At 36.6% G+C, this 23,042-nt stretch overlaps 1 long non-coding RNA gene across 1 annotated transcript in view; it reads right to left on the reverse strand.

The window, feature by feature from the left end:
* Positions 1 to 23,042, reverse strand: part of LOC131825970 (uncharacterized) — a 43,183-nt gene that overhangs the window by 14,171 nt on the left and 5,970 nt on the right. The window contains exon 2 of the long non-coding RNA XR_009351384.1: positions 10,814 to 10,951. This is a non-coding gene — a long non-coding RNA (uncharacterized LOC131825970). The remainder of the gene's footprint in view (positions 1 to 10,813; positions 10,952 to 23,042) is intronic.

Here is a 23,042-nt window from a genome sequence, read left to right on the forward strand (position 1 = left end):
AAAGCCTCCTGTTACCCCCATATTCAATTGGACTGCCCTGTTACAGAGTTTCTTCATCCCATGTCCTTTATATTCATAGCACTTACATTACTTATACCTGCATGTTCTGTGTTTTGTGACTAGCCCCTTCCACTCCTATTGGACTCAAAATCCCATTAGATAGGGATGGCATTTCTGATTTAGCCAGCCATATACATCAGCTCATAGACCAGCATTCCAGCACCCAGTAGATACTGAACAGATATTGCTCATAGTATATATTGCTGGCTGTATGAATCCACCCTTTCGAGCCAACTCGTGTAGCAGACCACTAGAGACATAGGTTATCTCTGATTCAGATTTAGAAAATGTTTGAAGGTTTTCATATGGACTTCAAGAAAAACCAAAGCTGAAAAATGTCCCTAGTAATTAAAAATCAAAGTTGTTTTCACAGAGTGACCCCCGGGTTGGCTTCCTGCCTCTTTGACCTGTTCCATTTTTGCCACAACGGTCATGTCACCTCTGGTGTTCAAAAGGCCCAGAGATCATGGGGAGAGCTCAGAGAAACTCAAAATGCATCTAAAAAAAGAAAAAAGGAAACCAAAAGTTGTAAGAATACATTGCTTCCTCATTCACACATCACACTTCTCCCTTCATCCTGCTGCCAACTACTAAAAAAAAAAAAGTGTGAACCCACGGCTTTCTCAAAACTCACTTCTGATGGTGATCACATTCCATGATTGTTTTTTTTCTTTAATGGATTAGTTAGAAAATAATGAAACAATGTCTGAGCTTTTTCTGATTTGTCTGAACTCAGCAGTGACTTTGTCTCTTTTTCCTCATTTCCTTTCACTCCTTTGAGTCCCGCTTCTGTTTTTCTCCATGTCTTCATAAGCCTCTTTACAAGCATTCAGAAATATTTAATAAGGACCTACAACTTCATGTGCAATATTTTCTATATTGATAACGTTCCAAAGCTTACTTGCTTTTCTTCCACAATTTGTGTATTTTCTTATTTCATTTATTTCCAAGTGCTATTTAAACATTTTTCTAAATCAATAAAGTAAGTTTTTATAATTTATACAAAACTCGAGTGTTTTGGTTGAATTCATTAAAATGAGAAGTGAGGATTGTCTGGTCCCAGTTGGTGAGAGTGAGAATGAGGAAAGCATCATTTAATTGGATAGCATCACCAGTGCACAGAATTCTTTCTGACTGGAGTTGGAAATAGGGGAGTAGGAGCCCTTTTTTTGGCAAATGAAGTCTGCCATTTTGTTATGTTTTCAGCAGGAAGGCTGCAAGCTTTTTCCCATTGAGGATGATATTTGCTGTGAGTCTTTCATAGATAGATTTGATGAAGTTCAGGAATGTTCCCTCTATCCCTATACTTTGAAGTGTTTTAATCAGGAACGGATGCTGGATTTTGTCAAATGCTTTTTCTGCATCAATTGAGAGGACCATGTGGTTCTTCTCTCTTCTCATATTAATTTGTTGTATCACATTGATTGATTTGTGACTGTTGAACCATCCTTGTAGCCCAGGGATGAATCCCACCTGGTCATGGTGGATTACAAAGCTGTGATCACCAAGACAGCATCGTACTGGCATAAAAAAAGACACATAAACCAGTGGAACAGAGTAGAGAGCCCAGATATGGACCCTCAACTCTATGGTCAAATAATCTTCGACAAAACAGGAAAAAATATACAGTGGAAAAAAGACAGTCTCTTCAATAAATGGTGCTGGGAAAACTGGGCAGCTATATGTAGAAGAATGAAACTCGACCATTCTCTTACACGATATACAAAGATAAACTCAAAATGGATAAAAGACCTCAACGTGAGACAGGAATCCATCAGAATCTAGAGGAGAACATAGGCAGTAACCTCTTCGATATCAGCCACAGCAACTTCTTTCAAGATACGTCTCCAAAGGCAAAGGAAACAAAAGCGAAAATAAACTTTGGGACTTCATCAAAATCAAAAGCTTCTGCACAGCAAAGGAAACAGTCAAAAAAAACAAAGAGGCAACCCACGGAATGGGAGAAGATATTTGCAAATGACAGTACAGACAAAAGGTTGATATCCATGATCTATAATGAACTCCTCAAACTCAACACACACAAAACAGGCAATCATATCAAAAAATGGGCAGAAGATATGAACAGACACTTTTCCAATCAAGACATACAAATGGCTATCAGACACATGAAAAAATGTTCATCATCACTAGCCCTCAGGGAGATTCAAATTAAAACCACATTGAAATATCACCTTACACCAGTCAGAATGGCCAATATTAGCAAGACAGGAAACAACATGTGTTGGAGGGGATGTGGAGAAAGGGGAACCTTCTTACACTGTTGCTGGGAATGCAGGTTGGTGCAGTCTCTTTGGATATTCCTCAAGAAATTAAAAATAGAACTTCCCTATGACCCTGCAATTGCACTCCAGGGTATTTAGCCCAAATATACAGATGTCGTGAAAAGAAGGGCCATCTGTACCCCAATGTTTATAGCAGGAATGGCCACGGTCGCCAAACTATGAAAAGAACTGAGATGCTCTTCAACGGACGAATGGAAGGAAGATGTGGTCCATATACACTATGGAGTATTATGCCTCCATCAGAAAGGATGAATACCCAACTTTTGTAGCAACATGGACGGGACTCGAAGAGATTATGCTAAGTGAAATAAGTCAAGCAGAGAGAGTCAATTATCATATGGTTTCACTTATTTGCGGAGCATAGCAAATAGCGTGGAAGACAGGCGAGTTGGAGAGGAGAAGGGAGTTGGGGTAAATTGGAAGGGGAGGTGAACCATGAGAGACTATGGACTCTGAAAAACAATCTGAGGGGTTTGAAGTGGCGGGGGCTGGGAGGTTGGGGTACCAGGTGGTGGGCATTATAGAGGGCACGGATTGCATGGAGCACTGGGTGTGGTGCAAAAATAATGAATACTGTTATGCTGAAAATAAAAAATAAATAAATAAAATATAATTCAACCCCCCCAAAAAAATAGAAAACAAAGTTTTAGAGATAGGAAGAAAAGGACCCCCATATTCAGTAAAACCATCTCATTTCTTTTTTTTCTTTGACCCTTAAGCAACATTTGAAACTAAATTTGACAACACACGGACATGGAGAGCTATAGAGTCTCTGTAGGGGTGCAGGATTGATTTCTGAGCACTGAAAAATGATGATGTAAACAGAAGAGATCTGCCAGGTCTAGGGGCATTTATTAATTCAAATTTTATTTTTGTGCTATTAGTCATTTTGTTTCATTCTTTAGATGAGAAAAACTTCAGCACATATAAATGCTTACATAAAGGAAGGGGTCACTAAACAGAAAGAGGTTAAATATGCAGAAGAAGGTTAAATTTTTTTACCCAAAATATGCCAAGTGGTGGATGGAGGAATACAAAACACGGGGGAAGAGATTGACTTTGTGTAGCCCAAGGGAAAAACTGGATTGCATATAAATGCAAATAAGATCTAAAACTTGATGCAGGAGGCTTAGGGGTTCTTTTCCAAAGACTGGTACTTCTTTGGTGAAGTCAGAGATGCTAAAATCCAAGAGAATAGGAATGGAAGTAGAAGGGTCTCATATGTAAGAAGGGAGAATATTTGAAGTAGCTGCTATGGACAATGGGAAAAGATGCACAGAGAGATGGATTTTGGAAATGGGGGAAGCTATCTAAAATGATATTTAGCATTTATTATACTATTTTTCTGGAATGTTTAAAAAAGTGTTTTGAAAACATTTGGTTCCAAGGAAGTATGACATCAAAGAATGTCCTGACAACTCCGAGGAAAAGTCTATTTAATTCCACAGGAGTGGAGTGAAAGATGGGGGGAAATGTAGGACACAATAGGGTGCCATTTCCTCTGTGTAAAACTTACATACTGACAAAATACTTCTTGCTTTTAAAGTATAGAGTCAGAATCTGCTTTAAATCTACACATAATATATTCAGGCAGATAATAATTCACATATAAGCTTGGTTCTTGTATCCATTTGTGTCTATTACTGTAAGAAGCTTTTAAGATGCTCTCAAAAAGGAAAAGAAAATAATTACCCAAACTACTTTTAAGGATGTCAAGTTTCAGGCAAGTATGACAAATTCTGCACAAAGCTAACCAATGGACTGCACATTGTTTGCAGACTTTCCAATATAAAAAAATAAATAAATAATAACACCATTTACCTTCCTCCTAAGTAGACATTCCCACTAGAAAAGAATCAATAACACGAGAGTCTACCTCTCTGCTCTGATGCATAAATGAGGGAGGGAATCAAGATGAGGAGAGGAAGGAGCACCTGGGTGGCTCAGTCAGTTAAGCATCTGCCTTCAACCTGGGTTATGATCCCAAAGTCCTTGTATTAAAATGAGGAGAAGAATTACGTTCTGGCAACCCAGAAGGACTATCACTTCAAGATTTCTCAAATAACTCAAAAACCTAAGTTGTTGCTTCATATTGGAAAGCTGAGTAGCTGAATTTTAAAAGTTTACTCTCTCCCTCGCGGAACTGAGGAAATCATAGCTGTGGCAAATTGGCTTCAACAAATATTTAGACATCTGCTTGGTGCTGGGGGACACTAAGATGACAAGCTTTGAGGAAGGTCACCAGTTAGCTTTGGAGAAAGACTTGTTTGTATGGTGCTAGGACACCAAATGGGGATCATAGTTGGTAAAAAGCACCAACTCTTGAGTCATAGTTAAGATTTATGTTTCTTATGACTTACTAACAGTGGGCTTTTGCGTAAGTTACTCTCCTAGACTTCACTCCTCTTTTCTGGACACATGGGAAACTACAAATTGCATATAACACAATGCCTATCATGCATGACCCAAGAAACAAATACAAGAGAGCCCATTTTTAAGTAGAGAGAAGGTGAATTCAGACAAGAGGGGTAAGGTACAGGAGAGCCATTCACCTTCCCCAAATCCCACTCTTATTTCAGGCTATGTTCAAAATCCAAAGTCCTCTTCAAGCCAAAACTTCCAGAAAAATACATTTACACCTTGGAAATTGTTGTCAGCATTGTAAACTTTTCACTGACAAAGGTTATCCCCTAGAGAGAGGCTTTCCATTTTGGGAGCCATGTATATTAGATTTTGCTATCAGAAATCCCCCACCTCCAAATATCTAAATTACATCAACTGTAATCTGATTACTCTGAATTTACTTCGACAGCAACAAAACTCATGTTCCATCTTTAGGGCTTATATCACTACCATGACAAATACCATTGAAAATAATAATAAAGTTCCTCTGGACTTAGCAACTCTCTCACAACCTTTCTGGAGGGTGAGGGGTGGTGGTTAATGACCCAACATGAAACTAGGTCAGTCTAAATATAGCCATAAAATACACTGACCACTTCAACTAATCTTTCAAATCAACTGGCCCTCATTGGAAAAACCAAAATAAAGAGAAAATTTTGTTTAGTCTCACTGAACCTCTTACTAAACAACCCTGAGTATATCTTCAGTATATTTTACACAGCATCTAATTGTATTGAGATTTATGTAAAACCTAAGCAAATTATAATGAATTCCTCTCAAAGTCAGGAAAAATAGAGAACCACCAGCACCAATACTTCTCTGATGGAATTTAAGAAAAGGGCTTAAGATCGCCGTAAAAAGCAAGAATCCTCAGAATATAAAATTCCCTTCACCTTCCACCTTCCTCCCCAGATTCAGTGACTTTTCATTCAACATTTACATATGACCACCACAGGAAGGAGAGAAAAATGCATTGCTTTTGCCAATATTTAACTGTTACCAGAGCCATCATTGCTTACACATATGGAAGCAAAAAATGTACTTAAAATAAATTTATCAGATTGTAGAATAATATGTACTATAAGATCTCAATTTTGATAAAAAGCAAAAAACAAAAAAACAATAGATATATTTGTCCAGACAAATCTAAAAGATTTTTACCTGTAGTTTCCACAAAAGGATGACGTTTGAAGTTGAGGGAGATCTTAATTTTTTACTTTATATAATTGAAATGTAAGTTGTTTTATAAGGAATATAAATCACTTTTGTAATGTGAAATGTATGTGAAAGTCAGGACAGTAGCTATTTCTGGGGAGGATGGGTAACTGAAGTAATGTTTGAGAAGGGTCACAAAGAAAGCGGGTGTGGGTGATGCTAACATTTTTTTTAAGGTTTTATTTATTTGACAGAGAGAGACAGCAAGAGCAGGAACTCAAGCAGGGGGAGTGGGAAAGGGAGGAGCCGGCTTCCCACTGAGCAGGGAGCCCGATGTGGGGCTGGATCTCAGGACCCTGGGATCATGACCTGAGTCAAAGGCAGATGCTTAATGACTGAACCACCTAGGCACCCCACTAACATTTTAATTTTTGATCTGAATAGTGTTTATCTGGCTCTTCACTTCATAATATATGTTTTTTTAATTTCATACTTTTCTTTTGTACTATTTGTAAGTACATTTATTTTTACAGTAAAACTGCTTTAGGGCACCTAGGTGGCTCAGTTGGTTAAGCGACTGCCTTCAAGCGCAAGTCATGATCCTGGAGTCCTGGGGTTGAGTCCAGCATTGGGCTCTCTGCTCAGCAAAGAGTTTGCTTCTCCCTCTGAGTCTCTCCCCTCTCATTCTCTCTCTCACTTTCTCAAATAAATATATAAAATCTTTTTCAAAAATTTAAAAGTGTGAATCTATTTTAAAGAGGAGTCATCAAGACCAATGACCAACATGATCGTGAAAAGTAAAATTCCTGATCTTACCACAGCTCCCCTAGTGTAAGTTTTAATAACTCTGATTTATATGCTCAAAGGTATCCCACCTTGAACAGTTAATTACACAGTCCTCTACAAATTACCTAGCAATGAGGTATTATTTAAATGATCATAACATTTTTTATTATTATGTTTTATTAGTCACAATACAGTATATCATTAGTTTTTGAGGTAGTGTTCCATGATACATTGTTTGTGTATAACACCCAGTGATCCAGGAAACTAACTGAGGATTTTGGAGAAGAGTAGAGTGGAGGGATGGGTTAGATGGTGATGGGTATTTAAGAGGGTACGTATTGCTATTGCTGTGTGGTATTCTTAAGATGAAAGGAAACTGGCAGTAAACTAGCATCCAGTGATTCTCTAAATGCCACACAGAGAGCATTTTTAAGTATGTGGTAGTTTTTGGTTGTCCCAATGCCTAGGAGAACTCCTACTATTCAGCAGACAATAGCCAAGGGTGCTGTTTTTGTTTTGTTTTGTTTTGTTTTTTTACAATGTGTGTGATAGACCTGCACAATGAATCTCACTTTTGTTTTAAAGATTAAAAAAATAAATAAATAAAAACCAATCTGAGATTCCCAATGTTAAATGAATGGTCTAAGGACATGTTCTTAGTAAAGAGCTGAGCCCTTGACTAAACCCTAGGGTTCTTGCCTCACTTACCAGTTTTTTTAATGCATCAAACAAACAAACAAAAATCTGCTCTCTCCATGTTCTTTCCAATTTTTCTTCCTTCCAGCCTTCCTTTTTCCTTTTATTCTTTTCCTTCATTCTAACATGACTTTATTGTCTTTACTTGCAAAACACTGGCAATGCTATTTCAACCTTTACTTTTAAATGGCAAGAAATCCAATCTCATATCAGAAACTAGGGAACAGTTTATTAGCCAATTGCATTAAGTGATTTGGACGATAAATCATTCTAAAATACAGATTAGAGACATAAAAATCTCACCTCTTGCACCCTTACCCTCCCCCCTTTAAGTTTTCCTCCCCCCCCACCCCCTGCCAAGTCCAATTGCTTATTGCCCAGAATGCATGATACAACATCTGTAGTGGCGTCTATGGAGATTTATTTATCCAGATTTTCATTAAAATAGCAACTGAATTGATTCAATAAAATGTTGCTTATCCTAATAAAGCTCCTTAGAGCTTTGCAAATTTGCATTTAATACCCTTTAGTGTCATTACAGCATTAATAATCTGTGCCTAAAGAGCAATAAAAAACTTTACACTTTCTACTTAATGGAGGTAGCTTCATAACCTTCCATTTTTATGCAACTCAGCTCTTAATGTACCTTAAATGGAATCACTGACTTAGACTGAATGAATCTGAGGCTTCTTTTAATCTGTGGGTCCTCCTGGGCTTCCTGGTCATGAAAAATAACACAGGTATGTTGTCCAGGTATATAGCACGAGCCTTCAACATCTCCCTAAGAATAAGTGACATCTAGTTTGCTCATAACAGGTGGGACGGAAAAGGTAAGAGAGAAAAGAGAAGTAGAAGTGGGAGAATAAAGGAATAAGTCAGCGCAAAGCCTCTAGCAAGCGCTACTGTGGGCAGATTCTTCAGCTGAGACTTTGAGATCCAAGGGAAATTGTCCATCAGTTATATGCCTGGCTGAGTTTTTGAAGTAAAAGAGATTCATCATGAAGGCTTTTTGGTCCCCTTCTCTCTCCTTCTTTATTTTCTGTCTTTCTGTTATTCTCTCCTTCTCTCTCTCTCTGTCTCTCTCTGTCTCTGTCTTCCATTTGAATGGGAACAGGTGAAAAAGAGAGAAATTAGAAGCTGTTTAAAAACAGATTTCAAATATTACCACTAAAAACAACTGTACTGAATATCCTATACAATCAGCCAGAATGTTTGAGGGTAAGCTGCCAAATAAGAGACCAGGAGGGATAGGATCCAGGGAATTCACACGTGATGCTTTTTCTTCTTGTGATATTTGTTTGCTTGTTTGCTTGCCTGATTGTTTATTTTTTTTACTTCAAGTCATAACCAAAGTCAAATACAGAAACAACCTGTGTTTTCTGGCATCCAAAAACAATCTGATGGAATAATCATTTTTTTTTTCTTTCTACTTTAAGATCTATTTAGAATGAAACCAATGGGGGAAAGGAGGAAGAGTATGAGGAACAGAAGGGGACCCATGTGTGAAAAAACAGAGGCTAGACCCCCACATTTTCCAAGAATGTATGTGTTGTGCTGCTGTTGTGGTTCTTTTGAGCTCTGTCTGCGCTGCATTTTCATTTTCACTATCTTAGATTTGTGCTGAGCTAATGTCAATTACTATAAATTTAAATGCCTAATGAAAATAGAGACAGAACCAAAGGATCTCATTGCCACCACATCAGCCAAAAGAATCTATCATGATAATAGACCCAGAATGATCTACTAAGAGAAAGACAACTTAAAACAAAAGTAGACAAATATATGAAAATTAGAATGACAGGAAAATACTAAAATAATAGTTTTAAAGGCAAAACAAGAAGAAAGAAGAGAGGGGGAGATGGGTAGTAGAGTGAGACACTGAAAAAAAAATACCTCACTGATAAAAAAGAAAGTGTTCAAGTTAAGCAAAAATGTAAATGAATACTGCACTTAAGAATTGAATACAAAAGAGCTTAAAATTCTGACAGGTGTGAAGTGTGGTTTTGATTTGCATTTCCCTGATGATGAGTGATGCTGAGCATCTTTTCATGTGTCTGTGGGCAATCTGTATTTCTTCTTGGGAGAAATGTCTAGTCAGGTCCTCTGCCTATTTTTAAATCAGATTATTTTGGTCTTTTGATGTTGAGTCATATAAATTATTTGTAAAATTTGAATATTAAACCCTTATTAAAATACCATTTGCAAATATATTCTGCAATTCAATAGGAGACAATGACCTTTTGTTTTGTTGATGGCTTCTTTTGCTGTGCCAAAGCTTTTTTTTTTTAATTATATTTTTTACATTTTATAATTATTTTTATGTGGTCCCAATGGCTCCTTTTTGCTTTTGTTTCCCTTGCCTTAGGAGACATATCAATAAAACTTTGGCTTTGGCCAATATCAAAGAAATTACTGCCTTATGATTGAATAATTCCACAGCTGAGTATTTACCCAAAGTAAATAAAAGCACTAATTCTAAAAGATAGGTACACCCCTATGTTTATTGAAGGAATATTTAGCCAAGATATGAAAGCAAGCCAAGTGATGAATATATATGAAGCAAGCCAGTAGATGAATGGATAAAGATGTGGGCAGATGTATGTATGTATAAAATATTTAAAATGGAATATTACATAGCCATGAAAAATAAGATCTTACCATTTGGGACAATGTGGATGAACTCAGAAGATATTATGCTAAAATAGGTCAGATAGAAAAAGACAAATACCATATTATTTCACTTATATGTGGAATCTAAAAAATAAAATGAATAAAGAAACAAATAAGCAGAATCAGACCTATAAAAATGGAACAAACTGATGGTTGCCAGAGAGGAGGAAGGTAGAGTGATGGACAAAATGGATGATGGGGCATGGTAGGTACAGGAATCCACTTATGGAATGAATAAGTCATGAGGATAAAAAGTACAACACAGAAGACATAGTTTGTGGTATTGTAATTACATTATATGGAGACTGATGATAGCTACACTTGTGGTGAGCATAGCAAAATGTAGAGTTATTGAATCACTATGCTATATACCTGAAACTAATATATTTTGTTTCAACTACATTTAAATTTTGAAAAAGGGCTTAAAATTTCATGTTCTACTCAGAATAAAAGATCTTTGAAAGAGGGAAAGTAGGGCCTGGCCCATTGACCCTACATTAAGTGGGGTGGGAGGGAAGCAGTGATTTAGACAGAAAGCAGAAGCCAGTTTGACAATGGAAATACAAGAAATAAGGAATTTTAAAAAGAAATTTGAAAATGGAAACAGTGATCTATCTTCAAAAAACCAGGTATTAGCAAAATTATACAATGAAAAATTAAACTTGAATTTTATGACAATCCAAAGATATGGAATCACCAAACCAATAACTTGTATGTCAAATATACAAGCTGGTAGATACCTGGGTGGTCCAGTGTCCAACTCTCATTTTCGCTTGAAGTCATGATCCCAAGGTTGTGAGATTGAGCCCAGCATTGGGCTCTGTGCTCAGCATGGAGTTTGCTTCAGATTTTCTCTTCTTCTCTCATTGCCCTCCCACCTGTTCATGGTGCAAAAAAATAAATAAATAAAATCTTTAAAAATATATGAAAGCTGATTTACAAATACCTTTAATCAAATTTTCTTGGAACTTCTGTACATGTAGGATAAATAGAAAACCATCCAACTCATTCCGTGGAGCTATTATAAATTTGATACCAAGCTAGAAAGGTGCAGTACAAGAAAAGGAATCAGAAGGCAACCCCATGTAAATTAGACAAATGTAGAATGGTCTTTCAAATCAGATAATTTCTTGTTTTATATTTCAAATCAGTCTCTGCTGAAGGCAGAGACTCAACCCTCTGAGCCACCCAGGCGCCCCTAAAAGAAAGAAATATAATTCTGTAATGTTTCTGGCTTTTTATATAAACAAAAATAAAATTAAACCCCTAAATCCCACATATAGGAACAGATACAATGAGTGGCTTTTTAGAATATTTTCTTTGGAGATTTACAAATACTGTTTTGTGTTTTGTTTTGTTTTGGTTTTTGGTTTTTGGTTTTTGGTTTTTGGAGCTTTTTTTTTTTTTTTGGTTTTTTTTTTTTTAACCTAATAAGATATGTCATTTTCCTACATTTTTAAATATCAATAAAGGATAAAGAAAATTATAATTTAAAGTAAGAAACATAAGTCTGAGAAGTAATGATAGATGCAATGATTTATTTTTTAAAGTGACTATGGGAAAGTCCATAGTATCTAATTTGCCAGTATACTAATTGTTGAACATTTATTTTCTTTGTCTTATCTCTTATCATTTATTTAAAGAAGTAACCAGTTTTTGAATTATTTTTTTAAAGATTTTATTTATTTATTTGACGGACAGAGATCACAAATAGGCAGAGAGGTAGGCAAATGCAAGGAGGGGAAGCAGGCTTCCTGCTGAACAGAGAGCCCGACATGGGGCTCCATCTCAGAACCCTGAGATCATGACCTAAGCTGAAGGCAGAGGCTTTAACCCACTGAGCCACCCAGGAGCCCCTGAATGATTTTTTTTAAGGTTGTATTTATTTATTTTAGAGACAGAAAGTAATCAAGAGAGAGAGAACACAAACAGGGGGAGGAGGAGAATCAAACTCTCCGCTGAGCTGGGAGCCTGGCATGGGGCTTGATCTTAGGGCATTGGGATCACAACCTGAGCTGAAAGCAGATATATAACCAACTGAGCCACCCAGGTGCCCCTGAATTTTTTTTTTTAAGAAATACTTTCAGGTCTGGTTTATAATTACCCATTAATTAAAGAATAATCTTTATTTCTTATAGAGATTAAAGCAGTAAACAATCATTGAGATGAACATCTTCACGTAGAGTTCTTAATTTATTTTCACACTGGGTACTAAGATTATACATTAGAGCAGGGAAAACAATTCTTTTCCAGCAAAGCCATTTCAATTCAAATAAATGTTTTGCTGTAGAGCAAAGCAACTGCAGTTCCTTTATTAGCTACAAAATGAAGATGAAAGTAAGAAAAAAAGAAGATGAAGATACAAGGAGGAGCAGGAGGAGGAAGGCCATGTCAAAAATTTGGCTTTTCATTTCTGTTCCTTCACTAGCTTTGTTTTTTGAAAGGTCAGAACTCATTTGTATCCGTATTTTATAAAATTGAGAATTAATACCAACTTACTTTACATAACCTGGGAAAAGTATAATTGTGTAGTGAATACAGTAAGTAATATGTAAAACATATGTGAAAACATGAAAATAGCTAAATATATAGTTGATTACCTATAAACACGAAAAAAGCTGAATATGTATAAATGACCACCAAATTATCTCACCTGTGATGGAAACAAGAGGAAGATAAATGTTCATACAAAAGCCAAGTGAAAATCTGAATAACAAATTTTACTGAGCAAAGTATTATGCATGTGTTTATGTGTGTGTGTGTCCACCCAAAACAAACAAACAAAAAACAAACAAAACCACCAGCACCAAAAAAAAAAAAAAAAAAGGAAGAAAAAATCTCAACAGAGACATACCTTGGATATGAATAGCATCTATGTAGTTCTCAAAAACAGTAAGTAACAAGAATACTCATTCTGAATGGTTGTGGCTGAGTATGATGGGCAAAGAAGTAATAAATGGTAGACATAAATTAGAGCATTTCAGACAATACAGACACTTTCTTGTTTCATTCATGTAGGATCTATTTATAATCTCTTCTCAACTTTTACAGGGATGAACCAGACATATAACTTCTGGAGATAAGATGAATGTTGATATATAAAACAAGTTAAATTGTTATAATTGACTTTGGTAGATTTTACGTTTTAGCAAATGTATGCATGGTTGGATTGGAAATGCTCTGTGAAGTTTAAAATTTTTAAAGAAAAGAAAATTAAAGGAGGAAAATGTGTAAGTACTATGTCAATATAGAATGCCACTTTTGTTAATAGCTACTTACACTTTTTCTCTGGAATTTCTCATTTGCTTAATTGTGCCTTACAGTTGGAATTGTTATTACTTCTCCCACGCCACCAAAAAATCTAAAAGTCATCATATCTGTGTTGTTCTCTCAGTGAATTAATCCTTTGATATAGACTTCAAAACTGTATTCCAGTTACTCGATATTTTCTATGTGACTAAAAATTTGCTTTGCCAAGAAGTCCAGGAGGTATCCATAAAATAATATATGTGGTCAACTTACTCAAATTACTTTTGTGATGGATAATTTCTTGTTTTATATTTCCATTTGGTGTCTTTTTCCTTTCCTGCTAATCTCCAACTACTTTAACCTTAGAAATTGTTCAGTCATGCTAATGCATGATCTAAATTCTAATAGGAATCCAGACCAACAGAGGTGATCAAACAATGTTTATTCTATTACTGAACCAAGAAAAGCAAGTAAGAAGACAAAAATTAGGCTTTCTTGTCATTTCCATTTTCAACATAATTCAACGATATTGTAACCGCAATAAAAAATGTAGAAAAAAATATTTCTTGAATGAATAATTAAATGTAATCTGATTATATCAAGTAAATGAATGAACACGCAAGCAGGTAAGAACAGTGTAAATCAATGCAACATTAAATTTTTCTTTAGTAGAAGGCAGCCGAGACCTCCATTCCCCTCCACTTAGGACTTCAACTCTTTCTCATTTCACTTCTAATCTTTATGATAAACATTAAGATCCTTGGGTTTATTCCCAAATTTTGAATCTAAAACTTAGTATTTTTAGTTAATATCCCTTCCGTTTCAATCAACTCCTGACTACTTGAGTACTACACCATGCTTATCTTTAACACACATCTTAAAAATGGTTCTCTTAATCAGACTATCCCAGTTCAAACAACCAAGACTGTGACTGACTCTTAAATTAATTTTCTTGCTGTAGATTTGATAATCATTATTTCTAAGTGGCAAGGGAACTTTCAAGTTCAGTGAGTTCTAATCCCCAAATGTTGATCTCATCCATACACCTCAATTTTACTTGTCTTCTGCTTAGAATTCATGATTCTCTGCTAAGATTAGAATTTTTCTCTGAACAGTAGCCTGTTTGGCTGGGTCAGGAGTGATGCTTACAGTTACTTGCCATGGGAGATGAAACATGATCTTTTCTATCTCTAACCATTAGCACTGCTTCCACATTAAATTCACTGGTCCCATCAAATTAGAGCAATAAAGTCCACATCCCTTTTCTAGAAATGCCCGATGATGTGACCCACCCATACAACTGGTTTTCTGCATGCAGAAATTTCTATAAGAATCAAGTTAAGTTCATTATTGTCTCTTTGGTCACCAAGTATTGGACAGTGGGCTACTCTGTGAAAAACTCACTCTAGAGTTACATTTTCACAACCCCAACAACTTCCTCCCCCAGCAGCTGTGATGATCAAGGTCAGAGACTTCATTATTGCCATAACTGGCTTGCCTCCAACAATCAGAAATTTGACTCTATATATCATTGTTATCTAAATTAAAGTTAAATGCGAAGTTCTGAATGGAGGACAAATAGAATTCTGATTTGAGTGAAATTAACTATCTTAGACTCTCACTCCCTCCTAATATTTGGGCCTTCAGTTTAGCTGTTCTCTTTCTCTTTGTACTTATTATTGAAATGATGAGTTCAAAGATTCAGAAAAACAAAATAAAAGAAGAGTTCTCTTAAAAATATCCAAAGATTTAGTATTGTTTTCCCTTCAACTTACTTTAAAAAAATTTCCCAAAGTATTTATAATCAGATTCTTTTGTTTCACATTTAAATAAATGAAACACTTTCACTTCATAAAGACTACTCATCTATTTTATTAAAACAACAGATAAGCAAAAGATTTGCCAATGTTAATGAAACATTTCCTGAGGAATCCACAAAGTGCTATACACTACAAGATTGTACTGAGTGTAGATATGTCTGCTCACTTAAAATTTAGTTATTTTCAGAGTTCTCCTTTTGAGTCTATAGATAGAAATCAGCTCTGGACCCAGTTTTATGAGTTCAACATCCTAGGGTAGTGATGCTTTTTCCAGTGGACCATATTTCCCTGACAGAATCAGAGAAGGAAGACAAGGATGACAACAGTTTTTTTTTTCTTTTAAAGATTTTATTTTTAAGTAATCTCTATATCCAAAGTGGTGCTTGAACTGATAACCCCTAGATCAAGGGTTGTATGTTCTACCAACTGAGCCAACTTGACACCCCAGACATACTACAGTTTTTAGTTTAGTGGCATTAAAGCATATTTTTTTTAAAGATTTTATTTTTATTTATTTGACACAGAAAGATCACAAGTAGGCAGAGAGGCAGGCAGAGAGAGAGGGGGAAGCAGGCTCCCTCTCAAGCAGAGAGCCTGATGCAGGGCTCAATCCCAGGCCCCAAGACCATGACCTGAGCTGAAGGCAGAGACTCAACCTCTGAGCTACCCAGGCACCCCTAAAGCAGATTTTTATCTCAGCCTCCACTTCACTTTAAACTATGACCAAATAACTTGATACAAATCACTGATTAAATGAAATGTTTGGCCTCTTATCACAGTGGGTAGAAATATATCCTGTCTTTAAGATCAATAACAACTCTCTGTTATCTGAAAAAGAAACAGTCTCTTAAATAAACTGATTTTGTTTTCTGATTTGTCTATCCATATAGAATGTTTGTCTAATGGAATATGACATTATTAGTTTGGGTAAAATTCTTTTCCTGGTGGATTGTTTCCCAAATCCAAATGGTAAATACTAAATAATCCTATACAACTCAAAGAACAAATCTGTTTATGAAACTTGCAACCAAGTTTGGCAGGCCCATTTCAAGGCACCATTAACTTTGTGCATTGTGTTAAGCAAGCCAAACATTGCACTCTCCAAAATCTTAGCAACTTGTGCTCGCTTCGGCAGCACATATACAAAATCTTAGCAACTTGTCCTTGACTACAATTTCCAAATGCAGATTAGTCCCGGCTTCCCGTTTAGCATCATTCGCCATGGATTGCCCCCTGTCCTACCCAACCAAGGAATGTACCATTGAAGAACACCTGGGCCAAGGTCAGACATGGTTGTAGCAGGATAAAAGGTGGGCCCCTCCTCAAAAGAGATGTCATAACTCCTGGAATCTATGAACGTGAACTTATTTAGAAAAAGGGTCTTTACAGATATAATTAAGTTTAGGATCTTGAGATGAGATCATCCTGGATTATCCAGGTTGCTTTTTAATCTTATGAAAAGACAAAATCCTATAAAAGACAAAAGAGAAGGCACAGACACAGATACAGACAAAAGAGGAGAGGTCTATGTGAAGGCAAAAAGACAGACACAGAGGAGAGGTCTATGTGAAGACAGAGGCAAAGACTGGAGTTATGTAACCATAAGCTAAGAAAAGCCTGGAGCCACCAGAAACTGGAGGAAGCAAGGAAGGACTCTCCTGTAGTCTTCGAAGAGACTGTAGCCCTGCCAACACCTGACTTCTAGAACCATGAGAGAAAAAATTGCTGTTTTAAGCCACGAATTTTGTAGTACTTTGTTATGGGAACCCTAGGAACCTAGTGAATACATACAGATCTTCCATGATTTATGATGAAGTAATGGCCTGATAAACCCATTATAATTGAAAATATCATTAAATCTAAAATGTGTGTAATACACCTAACCTTCCAAACATCACGGCTTACCCTACCCTACCTTAAATGTGCTCAAAATATTTATGTGAGCCTGTAGTAGGGCTAAATCATCTAACACAAGGTCTATTTTATAATAAAATGTTGAATATCTCATGTAATGTCTTGAATACTATAGCGGAAGTGGCAAACAGAGTGATTGTCAGCATACTGGCTATTTACCCTCATGCTCAGGTGGCTGACAGGGAGCTGCACCGCCACTGCCCAGCCTCCCAAGAGAAGATCGTATGGCATATTGCTAGCCTAGGACAAAATCAAAGCGCAAAATTCATAGCACGGTTTCTTCTGAATTGGCATAGCTTTTGAACCACTACAAGTCAAACCATCATAAATCAGGGGCTGGGTATAATCTGGAGCTGGCTAGAAAGGCAACCCTAGATAAACAGCCCATTAGGAACATAGGTGATTAAATTACTCCAACCGGTATTTCTCTGAACATTTGGAAATAAAATATAGAAATGAACCAAAGTGTTCATAACTGAAGAAAAACAGAAGAGACACAAAGAGAAGAAAAGACTGAGAGAGAAGCTGAGTCAGATTTATGGAAAAACATAAAGGAAGGTTGGCATTGAGTGAAGACAAAGGAGGGCAGCTAGGGAGCCATCCTTCTCACTGGTACTGTGAGGAAAACTTCAAGTTGTTGCGATTCTCATTTCTAAGAATAACCTCCCATGGCCAAAATAACATTTGATTTTTGTAACCAATCGATTCTTATTAGCACTATAACTCTAAAAAGCAATATGGGGTTTTCCTGTGGTCAAAGTTTATGGGCAGAGCTAACTTAACTTTAACAGATCTGGTCATAATCTGTCCTACTTTGTTCTTAGAGCAGGACTATCGTGTTTCAAACTAGCACTTTCCAGGTTCAAGAGCAAATGCAAAGCTGTTATGTTGAAGAAACCCTTAGAATTTCTTATGGATACATATGTGCAAGGTAGGGGTTAGTTGCCATCCTCGTGAGAACACAGGTGAGTTATCTCAGCTCCATGAGAGCCCATTAACAGAACCTCCTTCAGGTTAAAAAGTTCAAAGAGTATCTACTGATCAAAAGGGACCTCTCCTCAAAAAAACTCAAGCTAAATTTTTTTCAGCTTTGTCCATGAAATTATATTTTGGAAGATAATTTCTATTCATCCAATCCCTTTGGTTTTTCAAGGTCAATTTTAATTCATATTTAATGACCAGCAGATTGTACTCATTAACTAAACATCATTTTACTAAATTACATTTTATGTTATGCTTGATTTCAGGGAGACAAAAGGAAAGAAAACAAAAAAGAAAAAGCCATATGAAGAATTCTTTAAAATAAGTAAAATCTATTCAATATTATTTCCCCCCATAAAGTCCTGTGTAATTAATATCTAGCAAAGTTTAGAGGCAAAATAAATTGTTCCTTTCTTGAAGAAAAGTCATGTTTACTTTGAATTAATTGTGAAAATTATGTTTTTGTCCAGGTTTCTCATCTTTTTTTTTTTTTTTTTTTTTTTTTTTTTTTTTTTTTTAAGTTTAATAAATTTTTTTATTTTTTATAAACATATATTTTTATCCCCAGGGGTACAGGTCTGTGAATCACCAGGTTTACACACTTCACAGCACTCACCAAAACACATACCCTCCCCAATGTCCATAATACCACCCCCTTCTCCCAAACCCCCTCCCCCCAACAACCCTCAGTTTGTTTTCTGAGATTAAGAGTCACTTATGGTTTGTCTCCCTCCCAATCCCATCTTCTTTCATTTATTCTTCTCGTACCCACTTAAGCCCCCATGTTGCATCACCACTTCCTCATATCAGGGAGATCATATGATAGTTGTCTTTCTCCGCCTGACTTATTTCGCTAAGCATGATACGCTCTAGTTCCATCCATGTTGTCGCAAATGGCAAGATTTCATTTCTTTTGATGGCTGCATAGTATTCCATTGTGTATATATACCACATCTTCTTGATCCATTCATCTGTTGATGGACATCTAGGTTCTTTCCATAGTTTGGCTATTGAGGACATTGCTGCTATAAACATTCGAGTACACGTGCCCCTTTGGATCACTACGTTTGTATCTTTAGGGTAAATGCCCAATAGTGCAATTGCTGGGTCATAGGGCAGTTCTATTTTCAACATTTTGAGGAACCTCCATGCTGTTTTCCAGAGTGGCTGCACCAGCTTGCATTCCCACCAACAGTGTAGGAGGGTTCCCCTTTCTCCGCATCCTCGCCAGCATCTGTCATTTCCTGACTTGTTGATTTTAGCCATTCTGACTGGTGTGAGGTGATATCGCATTGTGGTTTTGACTTGTATTTCCCTGATGCCGAGTGATATGGAGCACTTTTTCATGTGTCTGTTGGCCATCCGGATGTCTTCTTTGCAGAAATGTCTGCTCATGTCCTCTGCCCATTTCTTGATTGGATTATTTGTTCTTTGGGTGTTGAGTTTGCTAAGTTCTTTATAGATTCTGGACACTAGTCCTTTATCTGATATGTCATTTGCAAATATCTTCTCCCATTCTGTCAGTTGTCTTTTGATTTTGTGAACTGTTTCCTTTGCTGTGCAAAAGCTTTTGATCTTGATGAAATCCCAATAGTTCATTTTTGCCCTTGCTTCCCTTGCCTTTGGCGTTGTTCCTTGGAAAATGTTGCTGCGGCTGAGGTCAAAGAGGTTGCTGCCTGTGTTCTCCTCAAGGATTTTGATGGATTTCTTTCTCACATTGAGGTCCTTCATCCATTTTGAGTCTATTTTTGTATGTGGTGTAAGGAAATGGTCCAATTTCATTTTTCTGCATGTGGCTGTCCAATTTTCCCAGCACCATTTATTGAAGAGGCTGTCTTTTTTCCACTGGACATTCTTTCCTGCTTTGTCGAAGATTAGTTGACCATAGAGTTGAGAGTCTATTTCTGGGCTCTCTATTCTGTTCCATTGATCTATGGGTCTGTTTTTGTGCCAGTACCATGCTGTTTTGATGATGACAGCTTTGTAATAGAGCTTGAGGTCCGGGATTGTGATGCCACCAACGTTGGCTTTCTTTTTCAATATCCCTTTAGCTATTCGAGGTCTTTTCTGGTTCCATATAAATTTTAGAATTATTTGTTCCATTTCTTTGAAAAAGATGGATGGTACTTTGATAGGAATTGCATTAAATGTGTAGATTGCTTTAGGTAGCATAGACATTTTCACAATATTTATTCTTCCAATCCAGGAGCATGGAACATTTTTCCATTTCTTTGTGTCTTCCTCAATTTCTTTCATGAGTACTTTATAGTTTTCTGAGTATAGATTCTGTGTCTCTTTGGTTAGGTTTATTCCTAGGTATCTTATGGTTTTGGGTGCAATTGTAAATGGGATTGACTCCTTAATTTCCCTTTCTTCTGTCTTGCTGTTGGTGTAGAGAAATGCAACTGATTTCTGTGCATTGATTTTATATCCTGACACTTTACTGAATTCCTGTATAAGTTCTAGCAGTTTTGGAGTGGAGTCTTTTGGGTTTTCCACATATAGTATCATATCATCTGCGAAGAGTGATAATTTGACTTCTTCTTTGCCGATTTGGATGCCTTTAATTTCCTTTTGTTGTCTGATTGCTGAGGCTAGGACCTCTAGTACTATGTTGAATAGCAGTGGTGATAATGGACATCCCTGCCGTGTTCCTGACCTTAGTGGAAAAGCTTTCAGTTTTTCTCCATTGAGAATGATATTTGCGGTGGGTTTTTCATAGATGGCTTTGATGATATTGAGGTATGTGCCCTCTATCCCTACACTTTGAAGAGTTTTGATCAGGAAGGGATGCTGTACTTTGTCAAATGCTTTTTCAGCATCTATTGAGAGTATCATATGGTTCTTGTTCTTACTTTTATTGATGTGTTGTATCACATTGACTGATTTGCGGATGTTGAACCAACCTTGCAGCCCTGGAATAAATCCCACTTGGTCGTGGTGAATAATCTTTTTAATGTACTGTTGAATCCGATTGGCTAGTATTTTGTTGAGTATTTTCGCATCTGTGTTCATCAAGGATATTGGTCTATAGCTCTCTTTTTTGGTGGGATCCTTGTCTGGTTTGGGGATCAAGGTGATGCTGGCCTCATAAAATGAGTTTGGAAGTTTTCCTTCCATTTCTATTTTTTGGAACAGTTTTAGGAGAATAGGAATTAGTTCTTCTTTAAATGTTTGGTAGAATTCCCCCGGGAAGCCGTCTGGCCCTGGGCTTTTGTTTGTTTGGAGATTTTTAATGACTGTTTCAATCTCCTTACTGGTTATGGGTCTGTTCAGGCTTTCTATTTCTTCCTGGTTCAGTTGTGGTAGTTTATATGTTTCTAGGAATGCATCCATTTCTTCCAGATTGTCAAATTTATTGCCGTAGAGTTGCTCATAGTATGTTCTTATAATAGTTTGTATTTCTTTGGTGTTAGTTGTGATCTCTCCTCTTTCATTCATGATTTTATTTATTTGGGTCCTTTCTCTTTTCTTTTTGATAAGTCTGGCCAGGGGTTTATCAATTTTATTAATTCTTTCAAAGAACCAGCTCCTACTTTCGTTGATTTGTTCTATTGTTTTTTTGGTTTCTATTTCATTGATTTCTGCTCTGATCTTTATGATTTCTCTTCTCCTGCTAGGCTTAGGGTTTCTTTCTTGTTCTTTCTCCAGCTCCTTTAGGTGTAGGGTTAGATTGTGTACCTGAGACCTTTCTTGTTTCTTGAGAAAGGCTTGTACCGCTATATATTTTCCTCTCAGGACTGCCTTTGTTGTGTCCCACAGGTTTTGAACCGTTGTATTTTCATTATCATTTGTTTCCATGATTTTTTTCAATTCTTCTTTAATTTCCCGGTTGACCCATTCATTCTTTAGAAGGATACTGTTTAGTCTCCATGTATTTTGGTTCTTTTCAAACTTCCTTTTGTGGTTGAGTTCTAGCTTTAGAGCATTGTGGTCTGAAAATATGCAGGGAATGATCCCAATCTTTTGATACCGGTTGAGTCCTGATTTAGGACCCAGGATGTGATCTATTCTGGAGAATGTTCCATGTGCACTAGAAAAGAATGTGTATTCTGTTGCTTTGGGATGAAATGTTCTGAATATATCTGTAATGTCCATCTGGTCCAGTGTGTCGTTTAAGGCCTTTATTTCCTTGCTGATCTTTTGCTTGGATGATCTGTCCATTTCAGTGAGGGGAGTGTTAAAGTCCCCTACTATTATTGTATTATTGTTGATGTGTTTCTTTGATTTTATTATTAATTGGTTTATATAGTTGGCTGCTCTCACGTTGGGGGCATAGATATTTAAAATTGTTAAATCTTCTTGTTGGACAGAACCTTTGAGTATGATATAGTGTCCTTCCTCATCTCTTATTATAGTCTTTGGCTTAAAATCTAATTGATTTGATATAAGGATTGCCACTCCTGCTTTCTTCTGATGTCCATTAGCATGGTAAATTATTTTCCACCCCCTCACTTTAAATCTGGAGGTGTCTTCGGGTTTAAAATGAGTTTCTTGGAGGCAACATATGGATGGGTTTTGTTTTTTTATCCATTCTGATACCCTGTGTCTTTTGACAGGGGCATTTAGCCCATTAACATTCAGGGTAACTATTGAGAGATATGAATTTAGTGCCATTGTTTTGCCTGTAAGGTGACTGTTACTGTATATAGTCTCTGTTCCTTTCTGATCTACCACTTGTAGGCTCTCTATTTGCTTAGAGGACCCCTTTCAATATTTCCTGTAGAGCTGGTTTGGTGTTTGCAAATTCTTTCAGTTGTTGTTTGTCCTGAAAGCTTTTAATCTCTCCTTCTATTTTCAATGATAGCCTAGCTGGATATAGTATTCTGGGCTGCATGTTTTTCTCATTTAGTGCTCTGAAAATATCATGCCAGCTCTTTCTGGCCTGCCAGGTCTCTGTGGATAAGTCAGCTGCCAATCTAATATTTTTACCATTGTATGTTACAGACTTCTTTTCCCGGGCTGCTTTCAGGATTTTCTCTTTGTCACTGAGACTTGTAAATTT

The sequence above is a fragment of the Mustela lutreola genome, chromosome 2 (assembly GCF_030435805.1).
Source record: "Mustela lutreola isolate mMusLut2 chromosome 2, mMusLut2.pri, whole genome shotgun sequence".
NCBI lineage: Eukaryota > Metazoa > Chordata > Mammalia > Carnivora > Mustelidae > Mustela > Mustela lutreola.